The sequence below is a fragment of the Notamacropus eugenii genome, chromosome 6, assembly GCF_028372415.1.
Source record: "Notamacropus eugenii isolate mMacEug1 chromosome 6, mMacEug1.pri_v2, whole genome shotgun sequence".
In the NCBI taxonomy this organism is placed as follows: Eukaryota; Metazoa; Chordata; class Mammalia; order Diprotodontia; family Macropodidae; genus Notamacropus; species Notamacropus eugenii.
In genome coordinates this window covers 388,471,539-388,493,139 of record NC_092877.1, presented here as the reverse complement: position 1 = coordinate 388,493,139, position 21,601 = coordinate 388,471,539, and positions in this window count along the sequence as shown.

Sequence of the window (21,601 nt, the reverse complement as noted above, 5' to 3'; positions counted from 1 at the left end):
GCAGCTCATTAGCTTACTGGCATCATGTAATGGAGGCTCAGATCCCCTTTCTTGCTTCCCATACCTGGAGTTAGACTCAGAAGAACAGTCACTTAGTAGTCCCATAGCATCTAAAAATGGCAAATTCCAATAACCAGGTTTCAAATATGATTATAGTTTCACTTTGGCTAAGGAACATGTTTTGAGGCAAGTCTTAAGTGGCTTACATGCCTTTCTATACATGTTCTAGTTCCTGATTAAATGGCAATCATAAAATCTAATTTACCATTAAAACCTTGATTTTTCCATCAATTCCAAATTTTATCCAAAGTTACCTTCCTCTTGGAAAGTTAGACTGAAATTCTTTTCTCCAAACTAAAGATGTCATTGATTTATTCTCAGTAATTAATTCAGTCTTTTGTTTTAATACTAATTGCTTTTACCTCACTCTGTAACATGACCAATTTTTCTCCCCATCACCCCCCTCGGCCCCCCCCCCCCCCGCTTTCTAATACCTTGCATTCTGGTTGCTCCTTCCCTCAATGTACCCTCCCCTCCATCACACCCCACCCCTGTCCTATCCCCATCTTCTCTCTTTTCTTGCTTGGCAAGATACATTTCCATACCCCTATCCCTGTAATTCTTATTTCCTGAGTATATGCAGTAAAAATTCTCAACATTCATTTCTACTATTTTGAATTCCAACTTCTCTCCCTCCCCCCCCTCCTTCCCCAGCCCTACTGAGAAGGGAAGCAATTCAATACAGACTAAATATGTGTTGTTTTGCAACTTCCATAGTAATCATGTTGTATAATACTAACTATATTGCCCTCTGACCTACCCTATCCCCCTTATTCCCCCCCTTTAATTGACCTTGTCCCTTCTCGAAAGCGTTTATTTCTAGTGACTTCCTTCTCCCATTTTCCCTCCCTTCTAACATTCCCTTCGCTCCACTTGTCGCCTCCTCTCCTGCTTTCCTGTGGTGTGATATGAGTTTTCATATCAAATTTAGTGAGCATGTTATTCCTTCCTTCAGCCACATGTGGGGAGAGTAGCTTTGTTTTTCCCCACCTCTCCCCTTCTCCCTTATCTCCTCTATTGAATAAGATTTTTCTTATCTCTTTTATGAGTTACATCCTGCCCTGTTTCACTACTCCCTTTCTCTTCCCGGAATTTTCCTCCTTCACCCCTTAATTTTTATTTTATTTTATTTTATTTTTTATTTTGTGTGCATGTGTATGTGGATATCATCTCTTCTGATATAACACACCCTGTACTCTCTATCTACATGTATGTGTGTGAGTGTGTATGTACAATCTCTCCAACTACCCTAATACTGAGAAAAGATTCAAGAGTTAAAAATATTTTCTTTGCATGTAGTAATGTAAACAGTTCAGCTTTAGAGAGTCTTTTATGATTTTCCTTTTTTTTGTATTGCTAAATGTCCATTTTTTCCCTTGAAGTATTATATTCAGATTTTCTGGGTAGGTGATTCTTGGCTTCAATCCCAGTTCCTTTGACTTCTGAAATATCCTACTCCAAGCCCTTCAATCATTTAATGTTAAAGCTGCCAGATCCTGTGTTGTCCTGATTGTATTGCCACCGTACTCAAATTGTTTCTTTCTAGCTGCTTGCAGTATTTTCTCCTTTATCTGGGAACTCTGAAATTTGGCCACAATATTCCTAGGAGTTTCTCTGTTAGGGTTTCTTTCAGGGGGTGAGCGATGAATTCTTTCAATATCCATTTTGCCCTCTGATTCTATAACATCAGGGCAGTTTTCCTTGATAATTTCATGGAAGATGATGTCTAGGCTCTTTTTTTGATCATGGCTTTCAGGTAGCCCAATAATTTTTAAATTGTTTCTCCTGGATCTATTTTCCAGGTCAGCTGTTTTTCCCATGAGTTCTTTCACCTCATCTTTGATTTTTTTAAATTTTTGGTTTTGTTTACTAACTTCTTGGTTTAACTCATAGTCATTCTTTTCTCTGGACTCAGTTCTCTCTTTCAGTGAATTATTTTGTTCAGTGAGCTTTTGCACCTTCTCCTCCATTTGGCTAATTCTGCTTTTTAAACCCTCCTTCTCCTCGTTGGCTTTTTGGACCTCTTTTTCCAATTGAGTTAGCCTCTTTTTAAAGCTGCTATTTTCCTCAGCATTTTTTTGGTTCTCCTTTAGTAAGCTGCTAACTTGTTTTTTAAGGTCTTCTATTGCCTGAGCCAAGTTTAAGTCCCCTTTGGAGGCTTCCTCTGACAGTATGCCTTGTTCTTCCTCATCCGAAGGGATGGGGGGAGACACCTGTTCCCTAAGAAAGTAACCTTCTGTGGTCTTATTTTTTTCCCCCTTTTCTGGGCATTTTTCCAGCCAGTTACTTGACGTCTGAGTTTCCTCTCCACACCCACCTCACCTCCAGTTCTGCCCAGCTAGCGTTTAGGGGCTGAGATTCAAATGCTGTTTCCAGCCTCAGGGCTTTTGGCAGGGGCAGGGCTGCTATTCAGTGTGAGATTAAGTTTAGGTACTCAGGTGGGAGGCAGGGCCACCACACGGGGCTCAGTTCCCTCAGGGGTTTATGAGGCAACCTTCAACAATGGATCCAAGCTACTGCCTGCTTTGGGAGCCCTTGTCTACTGCTGCCTTCACTGCTACCTCCTGAGGGGGCCTGAGTCTTGGAGACACCCTGCTCCCTTCTTGGCGAACTGAAAAGACCCTCTCACTGACCTTTGGTGCCTGTGGGTGGAGGGACCTGCGCTGCTGCTGGAAATTCTGCCCGTCAAGCCTTCTGGGATCTGCTCCTCTCGGTGCCACATGGCCAAGGCAGGGCTTGGCTCTGCTCCAGGTTTGGTGCGTGAGGGACCTCTCGGGTCAGTTTTTCAGGTCTCTCTGGAACAGAAATCTCCTCCACTCCATTGTTCTGTGGCTTCTGCTACTCCAGAATTTGTTGGGAGTTTTTCTTGACACGTATTTTATGGGCTGTGGGTTTGGAGCTAGCATATGTGTGTATTTCTACTCCACCATCTTGGCTCCTCCCCCTCTCCCCCTACCAGGTAGATTTTTAAGAGGAATGCAGGACTGGTTCAATATCAGGGAAACTATCAGCATAATTGATTACCTCAATAATAAAACCACCAAAAGTCATATGATTATTTCAATAGCTTCGGAAAAGACTTTTGAGAAAATTCAACACCCATTCCTGTTAAAATCACTAGAGAGCAGAAGAATAAAGGGAGCTTTCCTTAAAGCTGTAATTGTATCTAGTAGATTGCATTTTCTGTAATGATGATAAGCTAAAAACCTTCCCAGTGAGATCAGGGGTGAAGCAAAGATGCCCATTAGCACTACTATTATTTAATATTGTATTAGAAATGCTAGCTATAGCAATAAGAAAAGAAAAAGAATTTGACCAGGGAACAAGGAAACAACTATTGCTCTTTGCGAATGATATGATAGTTACTTAGAGAATCAACTAAAAAACTAGTTGAAACAATTAACAACTTTAACAAAGTTCCAGAATATAAAATAAAATCACATAAATCATCAGAATTCCTACACATTACCAACAAAGTTCAGCAGGATGAGATAAAAATAGATTTCATTTAAAATAACCATAGATAATATAACATACTTGGAGATTACCTGACAAGACAAATCCAGGAACTATATGACCACAATTATAAAACACTTTTCACATAAATAAAATCAGGTCTAAACAAGGCTGAACCAATAAAATGAAAATGACAGTTCTGTCTTAATTAATTTACCTATTCAGAGAGATACCAGTTACATTACCAAAAAGAATAATTCTGTAGAGGTAGGAAAAATAACAAAGTTCATATGGAAGAAACAAAGGTCTAGAATATCAAGTGAATCAGTGAAAAAAATGTAAAAGATGATGACCCAGCCATAGCAGATCTCAAACTGTATTAAAAGCAGCAATGATCAAAACAATCGGACACTGGCTGGGAAATAGAGTGGTGGATCAATGGAACAGATTAGGTACACAATAGACAGTAGTAAAGGACCATAGTTATCTAGTATTTGACAAACACAAAGATCTAAACTTTGGGGACAAGAAATCACTATTTGACAAAAACTGCTGGGAAAACTGGAAAGCAGTCTGACAGAAACTAGAAACTAGGCATAGACCAACATCTCAAACTATATATATTTATACAGGAAAAAGGGGTACATGATTTAAATATGAAGAGTGATATCATAAACAAACTAGAGGAGCATGGGATATTTTACCTGTAAGATTTATGAATAGGAAAAAATTTATGACCAAAGAAGAGACAGAGGGCATTATGGGATATAAAATGGATAATTTTGATTACACCAAATAAAAACATTTTACATAAGCAAAATCAATGCATCCAAGACTAGAAAGGAAGCAGGAAACTGGGGGGAAATTTTTATAGCAAGTTTCTCTGATGAACTCCTCATTTCTCAAATATGTAGAAAAATGGGCAAATTTATAAGACTATAAATCATTTCTCAATTGATAAATGGTCAAAAGACATGAATGGGTAATTTTCAGAAGAAAAACTCAAAACTGTAGTCATGTGAAAAAATGCTGTAAATCACTTTAGATTAGAAAAATGCAAATTAAAACAACTCTCAAGTATTACCTCATTGTTGATAGCCAGGATGGAGTGTGGTTGACAAGTTCAGGATACAGAAAACAAGAGATATGTAAAAGGGATGCCCTCTAGGCTAACAGTCGTGAAAGACAATAAGACTGGCCAAATCACTGGGACAGGAGATGAGCAGATGTCTTGTAGACTTGCAGTTTCTGTCTATATATACCCTAACCCTCGGATCAATAAACGGAGTTGGTCTGTCTTCTCTGCCTCCCGTGTCTTTCTTCTTCACCACATCACCGAGCCTCATGGGGACGCAGGCTGTCCTCTACAAATGGCACCTCAACAGGGACCTGATCTAGAAAAGATCTTTTGGTGATAATAGCCCCCTTGGAAAGGAATTCCAAATTGTGACAAAGCAACTAAGGTAAGGGGAAGCCTCAAAGAACCCCTGCGGGGGCGTTTCACTTTGTCCAAGGTTCATGCAGGCACAGTAAAATCTCAGCACTTACAGGCTTATGGGGAGAATTTACCATGTTAACAGAATCAAAAGGCACATTCTGTTCATAAGAAATCAATAGTGACAGGTAAATAGCAAAAATAAAGTTAACAATGGGTCAGATACTTTTTTAAGGGCAGAAACACTCAGGTAGAGGCAAATGTGGAGAAGGAGGAAGGGGAAGAAGAGGTGGACTCCCTCTCAGAGAAAGCTTCAGCACCCCCAGAACCCTCGGTTTCCACAGACCCATCATTCTATACTCCTCCAGAAAGGAGAAAACTAGCAGGTCCTTTATCCAAGGCTCATCTTCAACCTGTGCAGCAGCAGCCTCCTAAATTGCCAGTGACAGAAACCCCAGATCCCAATAACCCAGGAGGAGTTGCAAGAGAATTCACCCCTCTGGATTCTAAATTTTTAAAGGAATTAAAACAAGGGGCAATCAGTTATGGACCACGTAATCCTTACATTCAGTCTCTTCTAGACCGCATTTCTCAGACAGCCCTATGCCCCACTGATTGGTGTAATTTAGATAAAACTACTCTTGAAGGAGATTACTTAATGTGGAAATTTGAATTTCACAAAGTGTGTTTGGAACAAAATAAAAGAAGTCAAGCCATAGGTCTAATTTGTGCACAGGATTTCTGACAATCTTTTCTCAGTTTTTTAATTCTTTTTTATTGTCTGTATATGTATTCTGTCTCTATGATCTGTGTGAGTGTGTTTGTGTGTTAATCTCTTTCCCATGTTTTCTCTTTCCTTCCCCCTTGTCCCTTCTCTCTGATGACTGCAGCATCTGGGAGGAGTATGGGAAAAAGGAAGAGAGAAATGATAATGTTTAATATAAAATTTTGGAATAATCTCTTTGTTCTCTCTGAAGTAAACTCAGAGAGTGCCTCTTCCTATGTCAGCAAAAGCCAGCCAAGGCCGACTCTACACTCCTTAAGGAGACCTTTAACCTAAGACACTATATCTTGAATAATAAGACTTTCCTTTGATGAATAATGAGACTTTCCTTTGATGAATCTTATTATCTATAGACACATACTATGTTATGAATAATGGGACTTTCCTTTGATCTATAGACATATACTATGTTATGGCGTATTAATGATAAAGAAAATATAGACATCTTAGATCATAATTTCTATTGAACATTGTTTACCCTTTCCTATGTCAATTATCTGTTTAAGGGAGGAAGCCTGCCACTTACTAGTGGTAGGGTTTCTTTCCTTATCACCGAGACATATGCTTACCCAGCTTGGAATCTCAAGGCCTGACTAACATTGCTTTGTTAATTGTCCTGTCTTACTGAATTTATGATTTGCTTAATTAGGAGAGTTTCTTTCTCATGGCAAAATGTACTTAAGACAGATGATTTCTGTACTAGATAGTCAGAGTCACCTCTGACTCCATAGCGCTATGTAACTGTTTTCTTTATAGGGAATTGATCAATTAATTAATTAAATCATAAAATGTATGCATTTAGCCATGTTGCCTTTTCTCTAACCAAGTTTTTAGGTCAACAGAAACTAACCTTATATTGCTAAGGGCAGTTTCAGATAAGGTATACAAGGAAATAATGCATGTGCAGTTTTAAGGGAAGCATAAAAGTTTTGGAAAGTTGTTAGTAAAATTCTCTCTCTCTTTCTACCTTGTAACCCTGGCCAGGTTGGGGAGGTGGAGAGAAAGACAAGAAGAAATCAGGGAAGCTTTTTCCTCATATCAGAGAGGCAGGCTGACTAGCATATTAATTATCTCATGCCTTACCTAAAAGAGAAATTTTTGTATAATGGGAAATAACCAAAAAGTAGTTATTCTGGTCATATTTTAAGTTAAACATGTCACTCGTAATTGGATGTTTAAGACAGATCAGAATTTGTTATATTATTTGGCACTAAGGCAAATTGGAAAAATGCACGGATCTGAAAAAGACACCTCAGCAGAGAAAAAGTTTTTGAACTCTCCAGTAGAACGGAGAGGACTTGGCACCACTGGATAGTTGTCCAGAAGTCTCCCTCACTTCAGCTGATAGATTCAAAAGCCCTCTCTTCCAAAGAAGTTCTTAAGGGGTGCACACAGAAGTAAAATTTACTTGAGTAAAGGTTAGAACCATTAAGATTTTTTTGCCCTGCAGTCCCAACTCATCATCCAGCTAGAACTACCGTGAATTGGAACTCTTATCATCCCAGATTAGACCCAGGGAAGAGAATGCTAAAGAATAGTGGGGAATTTAATTTCCCCTCCCCGAGGGTGGGGGTTGGGCCACAGCAGTACGAGATCACAAGCCAACCAGCCCCTACATTTAGGAAGCCCAGTCTTCTATTAATAATATTTATGTGGTGGTTTGGAAATGTAATTAATGACACCTAAGGTTCACTATTTGTGTTACTGTCGTGCTTCTAAAGTGTTATAGTCTTGTATTGTAAAAACTGAGTAACCCCTGAAATCCAGAAACAGTTAGAGAAACCCATTTCTAATCTGAATTTTGTTGAAATGAAAAGGTGTTGGGAAAATTGTGTAAAAGCGGTTGTGTTGTTTTAGATTTTATCCGCCCTGCCAACCTTGTCTTAGAACGCTTTGGTTTTTGTAATTGCAATTTAGAAAACCAGGCATTTTCACCTTCTCCTGTTAAAGAAGTTTCAGGTAAAACCATTGGCTGTCATTTTAAAAGTTGTAAGACTGTCAACTTATTTAGAATTACTGTTTTAATGCTAAACCTAAAATTATTGATTACTGTGTGCAGAAAGAAAGGAATTGAATGAAAACTTTATTTAGATCTGCCCATTCAGAACAGTCCTCCTGTATGCTTGGGGGTTGGCAGGCTTAGGTGTGGTACCAATCTCCTTTATTTTGTAAAATTGCTAAGGCCCCTTGGGAAACCATCCCGGGAGGTGCAGTCCTCAACCCTGAGAAAGAAACTGGATTGGCTTATGTAAATTATAAACAGTGAATAGGACTTGCTCAGAAGTTGTAATATATGGGGAAGATTTTTGGCAATTACAAGTTTTAAACTTGAAAAGGAAAGATCTTAAATGGAATTTCCTTATGCATAGGAGTCCTGGTAAATCTTTGTTGCTCACTGTAACTCCATGGGAATAGCAATGACTATCTGGCTCTAAGCTGATTAGTGAATTACGTTTGAGACCATAAATGTTTTTGTTCTGAGTTGGAATTTGGGTATAGTTTGCATTAAAACAATATATGAGAGAAATACCACAAGCTACTCAAAGGGAATATTTCCCACCTGACTATTCCTGAGTCTGGCTATGAAACAGATACTACATAACTGGAGAATTATACTCTTATCTGAATTCAAGCAAAGTCAAGGATGTTTTATTCTGTCATATTTGCTGTCACATTTCCCTGCTTTCTCTTTCTATAGCAAATTTTTATGATCAATAGTGTTGACCTGAAAACTTGGTTAAGAAAAGGCAACATGGCTAAATGCATACATTTTATGATTTAATTAATTAATTGATCAATTCCCCATAAAGAAAAGTTACATAATGCATTATGGAGCCAGAAATGTTCCGGCTACCCAGTGCAGAAATCTTCTGGCTTATATACATTTTGCCATGAGAAAGGAACTCTCCTAGTTGAACAAATCATAAATTTAGTGAGACAAGACAATTAACAAAGTAATGTTGGTCAGGCCTTGGGATTCCAGCTGGGTAAACACATGTCTCGGTGATAAAGAAGGAAATCCCACCACTAGTAAGTGGCAGGCTTCCTGCCCTAAACAGATAACTGACATAGGAAAGGGTAAACAAAGTTCAATAGAAATTACGACCTAGGTTAAAGGTCTCCTAAGGAGTATAGAGTCAGCCTTGGCTGGCTTTTGCTGACATAGGCAAAGGCATTCTCTGAGTTTTACTTCAGAGAGAACAAAGAGATTATTCCAAAATTTTATATTAAACATTATCGATAGTAAGTGACCAACAAACATGTGAGCCCCTCTTGTGTAATCTTACTGGGAAATCTAATATTTTTATCTGAAATTAGAACATGTTCAGCAAGCTAAGCAAACTACTTAAGACTCACCTAAGATGTCCCCATTGTTTATAAGGACTTTATAAGCAGTAGGGTTTTCCTGTAATCAGTCTCTTACTGTTATCAATGTGAGAGTATATGTCGCACCTTTTTCACTAAAGCATTTTGTGTTATCTAGGAATTCTGTGATAATTAAGAATTTGGTTGTTGTAATACTTTGGGCATTCATGTCACTTAAGGACATTTTCATACCAAATAAGCTTTAATGGATTTTAATTTTAAAGGTTTATTTTTGTTTCAAAGTAAAAAGAGAACTATCATTTTAAAGGTTTTCAACTAATTTTCTTTATAAAAGTTTAGTGACTTAACATTCTGACAAATTTTAAACAGTTTTAAACCAAAAGAAAACACTTAGAAGAAATATTTTCAAACAATCTCTTGTAAAGCCTACTCAATTTTCATTTTCAAGACAATGTACTGCTAAATTAATATGTAATGATCTACAAAGCAGAAAAGATCTTGCTCTTTTCATCTGAACTTGTAGTCATTCCATGGCCTAAGCAAAAGTTAAATTTAGTGTTTGAACTTATTAACAACTTTTCTAAAGTTTTTCTTCCAAAGTAAATGTAATCAGAGAAGGAGAAACTAGCCTGTGAAACAACAATGCACATCTATTCAGTTGTAAGGCTCAAGTCTGAAATCTCTTTTGTTTAAGACAATACAGTTATGCTAGCGAAGAGTGATAACTTGTGAACTATCTTGTCTATGGTAGAAATATAAAGGAGAGTGAAGCAGTCTGAATGATGGGGTTCAGACTCTGGCAACCTCCCAGAACTCCCCTTCAATCTTGTCACTTAACCTGGCTCTTCATACTCAAATTTGTAGCCACTTCTTCCTGAATCTTCCCACTTAAGCTGGCCTTTCGTATTCAAATCTGTTGCCCTTGGCCTAGCCTGGCCTTCCTTTATCTGTTATGCCAGAGAAATTGTCTTTCATTTATATTCCTTTTGTGCCTGTTTGGTCTTCCATGCCAGGTTTGTCTTTTCCAGAGTGCAAGCCATCAACTTCCAGATAACTGCTCTGGCTATGTATCTCTTGAACAGGACCCATCGAGGTAGGGACAGCTCTACATCCAATCTCAGCAGGAAGCAATTTCAGAAGTTGAGACTTTCATCCCTTACCCCAAAAGATCTGGGGTCCCGTCCCATACACAAATGCCAGGGCCTATTTCAGAGGGAAATAGACAAGCAGACACCTTGCTCACACTGACAGTTTTAGAAGCACAGCATTCCCACAACCAATTTCATCAGTAGGCTTCCATGCTTCACAGGCAATTTCACATTACTAGAGAGCAAGCAAGAAGCATTGTAGTAACATCTTGTCCACATTGCATTCCATTTTTGCCAGCTCCATCAAATACATCCATCAATCCTCGAGGATGCAATCCTCTTGAAATATGGCAAATGGATGTCACACACGTCCCAGAATTTGGAAGGAATAAATACTTTCGTGTGACTCCACCCCACTGACTGGGGAATCAACAAAATTTGTTATTGATCATCTGTTTAGGTGTTTTGCAACTCCAGATATTTCATAAATTATAAAAACATATAATGGTCCAGCTCATACTAGTCAAGCTTTTACTAAGTTCTGCCTGTCATACAGAACACAGAATAGAACTGGCATCCCATATAATCCTACTGGTCAGGCCATTGTAGAACATCCCAATCATGATATAAAAACTCTCCTCCAAAAACAAAAGAAAGGGGGAGAAGGCGGCAAAAGAATAAGGAGAAGAGACATGGTGTTGTATACCTGATACCAGATAGAGAGAAGCTTATGACTGCTCAAAAATGTTTGAGAAAGGCAAAACATACTTCACTGATTGGAAGAAAGTGAAGGTGAAATGGAACAACACAAAGACAGGCCCTGTGTTAACACGGGGGCAAGGGTATGCTTGTATTTCCACAGGAAATGGTGAAGAAATGATCTGGATACCGGAAAGAAACATCTGGCCTTTGCCATACATTGGAGAAGATATGGATGGAGGAAAAAGAAGCCATGATCATCGGACTGACAGGACGATGAAGACACTCATTCTGCTGCTGGGCACCCTCCACCTCACCGCTGCAGCAGAAGGAACTGATCAAGAAGGAGATAGATGGACTTGTTGGACATAATCCGCCTTGGGTTACAGGTGGTAACATGGGGAGGGAAGACAGAGGAGGGAATTATGGCAGCATATGGGTCTATGGCTTTTGGGAAACGGATTGATATGGATAGAATTTTTGCTTTTATGATTGGGAAATAATACTTTAATAATGCTTTAATTGTACTAATCAGTTAATGTTGAAAGTAAGACAGAAAAGATGTAGAGTTTGCATTATTTTAGGCATTAGAAGCTTTGTGGCAGCATTGGCTTCCTCTGTATCCATTGGCTTATCCGTACACACAATTTAAGGGATACTTTAAGGGAAGCTATTGTGGTGGTGGGAAGCAAAGCTGATGTTTTTGAAACAAGATTGTTCATAAGATGTGATTATAGGCTCATTTCTATTTGTGTTACTCCTGTCTATTATAATACCACTATATATGATTTATAGATCAGGCCTCCAAGGGAAACCTTGGCCCCGATGGAGCTGCAAGTGCCACTTGGATTATGTTGCTAATACAAATTCCTTTGCGTCCCTGTCCCATTGGCTTATATCTATATTACCTCTATCCCTTTGTTTCTCTGTAACAGCCACGGTTTGATCTGTAACCTGATTTATGTAATTCTGATTGTGAATATACGAAAAACAGTATCAATTTGGCTTATAGATAAGTTTTCCATAGGGCTGCCCAGTCCCTCATAAATCAAAAGAGGGAATATTGAGGGCACTGAGGAAATTAGGATAGAAAAAGGGTGTCCTATGATTTAATTCTGAAGCTAGCTCAGGTCCCTTTCTATTCAATTATGGGTTTAGTCCAATTTCCATCCTATGAGAAGGTTATTGAATTGTGAGAATTAAGAGAAAATCTTATTGCATGTTTGAATCTAGCCCCATGGCTAGGAGGCTGGACCCCCTCTATACTGTTTAGAGACCCTTAACCAAGGACCTTGGCTATGCTGACCAGAAACCTGGTCAGATCCAAAGACTGATGTTTGATCTTTTCTCACAATTGTACATCTCCAGCACTCTCTATGTCTTATCTGAAATCTGGTCTGTCCTGATCAGTTATTGTTTTCATGTTCCTTTGATTGTTTACAGACACTTTGGGGAGTAGGACACCTTCTTTTCTGATTTCAGGGAATTGCCCCTGTTCATTTTCCTCTTCCAAACTTGGAAAGTGCCTAATCTTTCATCCAATTAGAAATCAGATTCCCTAATGTTATATTGTTTTCTTTTAATTAATTGGCATCATTGAGTTAGCTGTTTTTAATGTGCAAAAGTCTGTCTTTCCCTTTATTTGGGGTCCCGACATAAGCTAAGGAGGTCTGGTGCCAGCTTCATGGTCAATTAGCATACGCTGCTGAATACATTGAGATGTTCAGAACATTGAACCTTTGTTTCCTCAATCATTTCACCTTTCGCTTGCTCTCCAGCTCCAGAGGAGATCTAGTCATCATCTTGTCATGGTCCTCTTTGAGAATGGAGGAGAAACACAACCTGTGAGGAAGTAGCAGCTCCTCTCCTCTCTCTTCCTGTTCTTTGTTGTTCTACCCAGGGGAATGCACACTCCATGGCTAAAAGCTGGCTTTTTTCCTTTGTGTTTACATTTCTTGCTCAAAGATTAAGCCTTAAGCAAATTCACTCTAGAGCTCATGAACTGGACAATAAGTCCCCACCCACCTAGTACAGAGTGAATGTAATTACTAAATAGTGATTGTTTCTCTTTTACACGGGAAGCTTGAGAGTTTTCCCCTCCCTGTCTGATTTTTTTTTTTTATTAAAGGAGCCAACTCTTGAGTTAAAGAAGACTATTCATTAAAAGGGTGTATCTCACTCCAAGTGAGAATGTGATAAGACCTTAACCTGAAAGGGCCAGGGTCTCCCACTCCATCCTGGGCTATCTCCAGTCATCCTGATGAATATCAGGCCACTGGACCTAGATGGCTAAGAGAAGAAAGTGAGGTTGGTGACCTTGTACAGCCCTCCCTCATTCAAATCAAAGTCAGTTGCAAGTCATGTCATCATTTTGATGTCATGATCCTTTTCGAAAATGAAGGACAAACACAACAATAAAAATAGAGCAGCAGGTACATACACAAAAATTGACCATGTAGTAGGACATAAAAACCTCAAAACCAACTGCAGAAAGTCAGAAATATTAAGTATATTTTTAAAATCATAATTCAATAAAATCACATTTAATAAAGGGTCATGGAAAGATAGATTAAAATTAATTGGAAAGTAAATAATCTAATTCTAAAGAATTAATAGATCAAAGAACAAATCACACAAGTAATCAATAATTTCATTAAAGAGAATGACAACGAGACAACAAACCAAATTTGATGGGATGCAGCCAAAGCAGTACTTAGGGGAAATTTTTTTATCTCTAAATGCTTACATGAATGAAGTAGAGAAAAAGCAGCTCAATGAATTGGGCATGCAACTAAAAAAACTAGGAAAAGAACAAATTAGAAATCTCCAACTAAATACCAAATCTGAAATCCTGAAAATCAAAGGAGAGATTAATAAAATTTTCAAAAATAACCATTGAATTAATGAAACTATGAGTTGGCTTTATGAGGAAGAAAACCAATAAAAGAGATAAACTGTTGGTTGATTTGATTAAAAGAAAAAAGAAGAAAACCAAATTACCAATAACAAAATCAGTAACAAAAAGGATTTCACCACCAACAAAGAGGAAGCTCAAGTAATAATTAGGAGCTATTTTGCTCAGTTGTATGCCAATAAATCTCACACTATAAGTAAAATGGATGGATATTTACAAAAATATAAACTATCCACATTAACGGAAGAAGAAATAGAATACTGAAATAGAGCCTCATCTTAGAAAAAAATTGAACAAAGCATCAATGTGCTCCCTGAAAAAAATACCCAGGGCCACAAGTTAATTCTATCAAATATTTAAAGAACAATTAATTCCAATACTACATAAGCTATTTGGAGAAACAGGTTAAGAAGGAGTCCCACCAAATTCTTTTTATGACAAAAATATGGTGCTGAAATCTAAACCAGGAAGAGCCAAAATAAAGAAAGAAAACCATAAACCAATTTCCCTAGTGAATATTGATGCAAAAAATAAAGAATAAAATAGTAGCAAGGAGATTACAGAAATATATCGCAAAGATCATATACTATGACCAGCTGGGTTTATAACAGGAATGTAAGGCTGGTTCAACATTGGGAAAATTATCAGCATAGTTTACTGTATCAATAACAAAAGCAACAGAAATCATACGGCTATCTCAATAGATGCAAAAAAAGTTTTTGACAAAATACACCATTCATTTATATTGAAAACATTAGAGAACTTAGTAATTAATGGAGCTTTCCTTAAAAAGATGAGTATTTATCTAAAACCATCAGCAAATGTTATCTGTAATGAGAATAAGCTAGAAACCTTCCCAGTAAGATCAGGGGTGAAGCAAGGATGCCCATTATCACCTCTGTTATTTAATGCTATATAGCAATAAGAGAAGAAAAATAAATTGAAGGAATTAGAATTGGCAATGAGGAAATAAAATTCTCACTCTTTGCAGATGATATGATGTTAAACTTAGAGAACCAACTAAAAAATTAGCTGAATTAATAACTTTGTCAAAGTTGCAGGATATAAAATAAATCCACATAAATCAGTATTTCTATATACTACCAACAAAGTCTAGCAAGAAGAAATGGAAAAAGAAATTCCGTTTAGAATAATTGTAGACAATATAAAATACTTGGGGATCTGCTCTCCAGGATAAACCCAGGAAGTATATGAACACAATTACAAAAAACTTTTTATACAAATAGAGTCAGATCTAAGCCATCAGAAAAATATTAATTTCTAAGTCAATTGCTGAGTCAATACAACAAAAATTACAATTCTACCTAAATTAATTTACTTACTCAGTGCCATAGCATTCAAACTACCAAAAAAAATATTTTCTAGAACTAGAGGGAAAAAATTCATCTGAAAGAACAAAGAGTCAATAATGTCAAGGGAATTAATGAAAACACAAGCGAAGGAAGGTGGCCTGGCCATTATAAAGCAGTACTCAAAAACAATCAAGTCCTAACTAAGAAACAGAGTGGTGGATCAGTAGACTAGACTAGGTCACAAGACTTAGTCATAAATGATCATAGTAAGCTAGTGCCTGATAAACTCAAAATCCCCAGCTTTTGGGGCAAGAACTCATTATTTGACAAAAAATACTGGGAAAAGTGGGAAACAGAATGGCAGAAACTAGGTATTGACCAACATCTTATACTGTATACCAAGATAAGATCAAAATGTATACATGATTTAGACATGAAAGGTGATACCATAAGCAAATCAAGAGAACAAAGAATAGTCTATCTCTCAGATCTAAGATGAAGGGAATAATTTGTCACCAAACAAGAGAGACAATGAACATTAAAAAATGTAAAATGGATAATTTTGATTACATTAAATTAAAAGGTTTTTGCACAAGCAACCAAGATTAGAAGGGAAGAAGGAAGTTGGGAAACAATTTTTACAGCAAGTGTCCCCGATAAAAGCTTCATTTTTCAAATATATAGAGAACTGAGTCATATTGATAAGAATATTATTTATAATAAGTACTTATAAGAATACAAGTTATCTTCCAATTGATAAAAATGGCCAAAGAATATGAACAGGCAGTTTTTAGAGGAAGAAATCAAAGCTATTTCTAGTCAAATGAAAAAAATGTTCTGCATCACTATTGATTAGAGAAATGCAGATTAAAACAATTCTGAGGTACAAACTCGTGCCTATCAGGTTGGTTAACATGATAGAAAAGGAAAAGAATAAATATTGGAGGGGAACTGAGAAAATTGGGACGCTAATGCATTGTTGGTGGAGTTGTGAACTGATATAACCATTCTGGAGAACAATTTTGAACTATGCCCAAAAAGCTATAAAGCAATGCTTATCCTTTGATTTAGCAATACCGCTGCTGTGGTGAGATCAAAAAGAGCAATTTGTACAAAAATATTTATAGGTGGAGCCAAGAGTGCGGAGCAACATCATGGACCTTCTAGAGCGCTCTGCCAAGCCCAGCCAAATACCTGTAAAAAATGGCTCTAAACAAATTCTGGAGCTGCAGAACCCACAGAACGCAGCCCAAGACAGCCTGGAAGGTCGAAGTGTCTATCACACCATGCTGGGAGCCGAGTGTTCAGTCCAGTATGGGCTGTGCCAGCACAGACAAGACCTGAGCAGGCCTTGGGGAGACTGAATTTCTCACATCTGTGGTGGTTTTCAGACTTCACGACCCCAAAACGCTGAGGATAAATTGGAAGGTCAGGGGGGAAAACCTGTGGGACCAGCCTCAGGGTGGCAGAGGGGTGAGGGGGCAGAGGAACCCATGCAGCAGCCACAGCAGTAGCAGGGGCAGCTGCAACCACTGTTTCTGGAGCTCTAGGCCCACAGATTGTGGGGGGATGGAGCAGCTGACAGCACACCAACCACCCCCACTAGAAGCAGAGAACAACCTTGACAAAGAGCTCAAAAGTCAAGTAAATGACTGGGGAAATGGGCAAAAACTGGAAAAAGAATCAGACTATAGAGTCTTACTTTGGTGACTAGGAAGACCAAAACATGAAGAAAAACAGAAGAAAACCAAGTCAAAGATCCTCCATTCAAAGTCTCCAAGAAAAATATGAATTGGTCTCAGGCCTGGAGTCAGGAAGACTCATCTTCCTGACTTCAAATCCAACCTCAGAAACTTCCTAGCTGGGTGACCCTGGGCAAGTCACTTCTCCTATTTGTTTCAGTTGCCTCATCTGCGAAATGAACTAGAGAGGGCAATGGCAAACCCCTCAGCATCTGCCAAGAAAATCCCAGATGGAGTTTTGAAGAGTCAGACAACAACCTTCCTTATTATTTAGAGGGTAATGCTAACTTCCCAGCCCCCCAGGCTCCCAACGGAGGAGTCAACTGGGACTTCTCACCATCTCTCAGCCCTGCCCCCCAATCCAATCTGTTGCCAATGTGTATCTATTTTAGCGCTGCAACATATGCCTATTTCACCTCTGCAGCATCCTGCACCATCTCTTGTCTATTTTGCTTGTGCACTGTCTCTCCAGTACCCCCTCCCTCTTCTTACACCACTCAAGCAAAGACATGTGAGTCCTTGTGCAGAACCAAACTGCAAGACCCATGCTTTGGAGCTTTACTTGAGAGGGTCAGAGGTCAGTGCCTGATCTCTTCCTTGAACCTGACATGGCCCACACTTTCCAGAGAGGTCTTGTGGGACCTGGGTCCCCAAACTGTTCACTCTCTGCTCATAACACTCTCTGACTGTTTGGTGGCATCTCTCCATATCACCACTGCTAGCATTGCAGAGGGTCCTGTGTCCAGGCTAAACCTTGTAGACAACACTGCTTCCTGCTCCGTAGACAGTTCTCACAGACTGTGGCATGTTCTGCCCCCGGGCCTCAGCCTTGGCAAGGAACTGCGAGGGCAGTATCACTACCCAGTTATCTTCTAATGAATTCAAGGCTCCAGTACTTGCAGAACTCACGTGTGAACCACTGTTGGCAATAATCTCCGGGGCATCTCAGAGAGTCTGTGTGGGTCTGTTGGGCAGGTAGAATAATAACCACTTACATTTTTGGAATGCTCTGAGGAGCTGTGGAAGTCACCAAGACCTTTCTAAGATTTAGAGCTGTCCCAACCTGGAATGAGTTGTTTTGGGAGATAGTGAGTTCCACATTACTGGTGGTGTTCAAGGTGTTTGAGATCGCTTCCAACACTGAGATTCTAGCAAGGATTCTGAGATTCTCTGAGTCTCTCACCCAAACTCTTTGAATTTTAGAGAGGTCATCATCATTTTCAAGAGCAAAGGAGAACAAAAAGAAATCTGAGCCTGGGATGTTTTTTTCTTCACATCATTAAGTAACAGGCTGCAAACAAATGGGCATTTGTCCTATAGGCTCTGAGCCCCCAGATCCATTCATTTCCTTAACACTTATGGGGAGGGGACTTTTCACCTCCGCCAAGGCCAAGGTGAAAGGATTAGAAGCTCAGGCTGGATGAGGATGTGGGACTGGGTCTCTGAGCTGATGAGGGAGCAGCAGCCCATGACTGGGAAAATTTTCCTGGGAGTATGAAAGCCCCTCCTCTGCCACAGGGAAAGGGGCCAAGGGCTGGGGATGACTAAGGGCTCCTGGGCCTCCCCCACCTCAGAATGCCGAGCTTTCCCATAGCTTGGATGAAAAGCTCCTTGTCTTCTGCCTGCCAACGGAGTGGGAGCGGGCATAGGAGCATCCGGCTACAACCCCAGTCTTGAGCTACAGCCAGCTGGGCTCTGAGACTCCCTCGGCAGCATTTTAGTGCTGCTGAGAGAGTCAGTATGGGAAGATTCTGACCCAGAGCCCTACACATGTCTGGGGGCCAAATGCATTTCAGCTCCCTCAATGTGCCAGGGTCTGACCTCTGGCGATGGCCTTCACTGTATACTGTCATAGCTCATCTGTACATTGTGGTGTATCTGCTGCTGTCCCCTGCCCCCACCTCCCCCAACATTAAACCAGAAGCTTCTCAAGGGCAGGGTTTGGCCTTTACTTTTCTCTGTGTCCTCTAGTTCCTGGCACACAGTAGGTGCTTAATAAAAGTTCGTTGACTGACTGACACAGAGAAAAACCAGATACATGCCCACACATGTGCACATGTCTGCATAGCACACTAACTTATTTGCATATTTGCACATGTGCACATCCCAGTGCATTTAGGGTGGGTTAAGAATGCACATGTGCACAGGCCTCCACACACACCTCTGCCCCCAAGGCTCTGACTTCAGAAAGGTTTCATTAGTAGGCATGCCAGGGAGGCAGGAGGATGAAGCAAGCTTATGAAAAGCCTGCCCTGGAGACCTGGGCAATGCCATCTCAGGGGCCTTGACTTGGTTTCCCCACCTCATTTTCCTTAAGGAGACATTCCTCTTCTCTCACCTTTTCCCTCTCTCCCCCTCTTCCTTTTCACCCCCTTCTCTCCTTCCTTCCTTCCTATTCCTCTCTTCTCCTCCCCCTCCTCCTCCTTCTCTTCTCTTCCCACTCCTATTTCTCCTTTCATTTTTCCCCTCCCCTCTTTTCCACCTCTCTCCTCCTCTTCCTCCTTTTGCCTTGCATACAGACTGCTACCCTCTTATTTGCAACAATTCAGAAGATTTTCCCCTGCAAACGTCAATCAGTTCTTGAGGGGAGATGGCTGATGAGCCCAGGCCTGGGTCCAGGAGAGAGGGATGAAGGGCACCCAGTAGTGCTAAGCCCAGAGCAGGCTACCCGCCTGAGTCTTTCAGGCTAAACAGGTAGATACTGGGCATTCAGAAAAGTCTGCTCTGGGTTTCAAGGTGAACTTTATGGTCCTGGATGTTCCCCAGGCTCCTCTCAGACCCTGATCTCAGTGGGGAAGGAGGAACTACCCATTCTAGAGGCATGACATAAACCTCAAGAGGCTTAGTGAAAGACCATACCCTCAGAAATACTGACCCAAGGCTGGGCAGCCCAGTCCCCTGGAGGCTCCACTGAGCTGTGGCACCACCTGCAGGGCACATTTGCTGCCCCTTGCTGTCAGTGCCCTCTAGTGCCCAAAGGACTTCCCAGCTAAGTCTCGCCAGGGAAAGTGAAGCCCTTGGGGGACAGGCAGGACATAGAGCCCTGCCCAGTGCCCTAGACTCATTGTCAAAAGTGGATTTGAGATATAGTAGAACTAACTCCGTTGTCTTCTATATTTCCTACTATTCTAGTTCTTTCTTTTCTATGTGACACTGAATGTGTTGAATGTGTCCCTCAGTATGCTCTTCCCCTCCAATCACTTTATGATTGCAAAAGAAAATTCCTGGGACTTTGAATAGGTCCAAGGAAATTACCACCTTCTCTCATATCTCACAGGGCACTAGTTGGAGGTGATCAAAGGCTGATTGTCCTGTCCAGCTGTGTCCAACCCTTTTCAGCCTCTTTGGGGTTTTCTTGGACAAAATACTGGACTGGTTTCCCATTTCCTTCTCCAACTCATTTTACAGATGAGGGAACAGGGTGAAGTGACTTGCCCAAGGTCACCCGTCCAAGCTGGGGGAGGGAGAGAAGAATCCGACGAGAGAATCTGGGAAAGAGCTGTAAGTCTTGGCAGGGTAACTTCAGAGCCTGGGAAGCTAATGGTCCTTCAGGGAGGCCATTGCCCTCTACCCTCTGCCTTAGTCAGTGCTGCATTTCAAGCCACAGCCTCGATATACTCCAGAGTCCAGAGGAAGGGAACGGGGGATGCTGAAGGGTCTGGACCCTAACTCCCAGGCCAGACCTGTCTTTACTTCTCTTCATACTTCATTCTAGACCCCTCCCCTGCATCCCCCCATTTAGAATTAAAGTCCCTGGCTGGGAGGCGGGGAGGCACGGTGGGTGGAGGATTGGCTTTCTTTTTGCTTGTGTTTGGATTCCCAGTACTTAGGGCCCATAATAAGTGTCTAATAAATGCTTGCTGACTTTGTGTGACTTGGTTTTAGGACATGAGGCATGTTTGACCTGGAAACATAAAAGTCTTATTCAGCTGTAACCAGACCCACATAGAAAAGGTTTAATCTCAACTCCTTCCCCCTCTCCTTCAGCCAATTCCTTTGCCTTATTTTGCCCTCACCCAGACTTCAGAATATAACTCAAAATACAGCTCGTGTTTGATCTACAGATGTGTGCATAAAGGAGTGCCCATGATAACTACTCATAATAACAATGGTCTTCAGGAATAGGGTGGCCTTCATGTTGCACCACAGAGTACAGAAAACACATAAAGAATATGTAATATCCCATTAACAATTAATCCAATTCTTTTCCTTTTATACAATACTTCTCTGGCCTTTGGATTCCCTCCAGAAGGGAAAAAACTTGGAGTTGTGTAGAGGGGCAATGCCCCAACATTCATCAATTACACTTTGGTCTCACGATTCTACCCCAAAGTTCTGGGACTCCAAGAGGCTGATAGGTGAGGCAATGCCTGGTCAGGGAGCCCTCTGTCCCAATCTGGCCTCAGATACTTCCCAGCTGTGTGCCCCTGAGTGATTCACCTCACTTTGGCTGGCCTCAGTTACCTCAGCTGTACAATGGGGATGATAATAGCACTTCCCTCTCAGGTTGTGAGGATCAAATGAGATCACTGTTGTAAAAAGTGCTTAGCACACAGTGCCTGGAGCACAGTGGTGTCATATAAATGCTCAGATAGAGATGGTTCCTCATCTACTCAGAAGAGCATTGGCTGAATAACTCAGGGAAGTTGTGGTGAAGGACAAAATCCTCATCTATTCCTCTCCAGGATCACAGTTCAGTCCCTTGGTGATGGAGTCTCTTCCAAGATCCTGGCACTGCCTAAGATCTCCCCTACTCTATCCAGATGACAGAAGCTCAAACTCA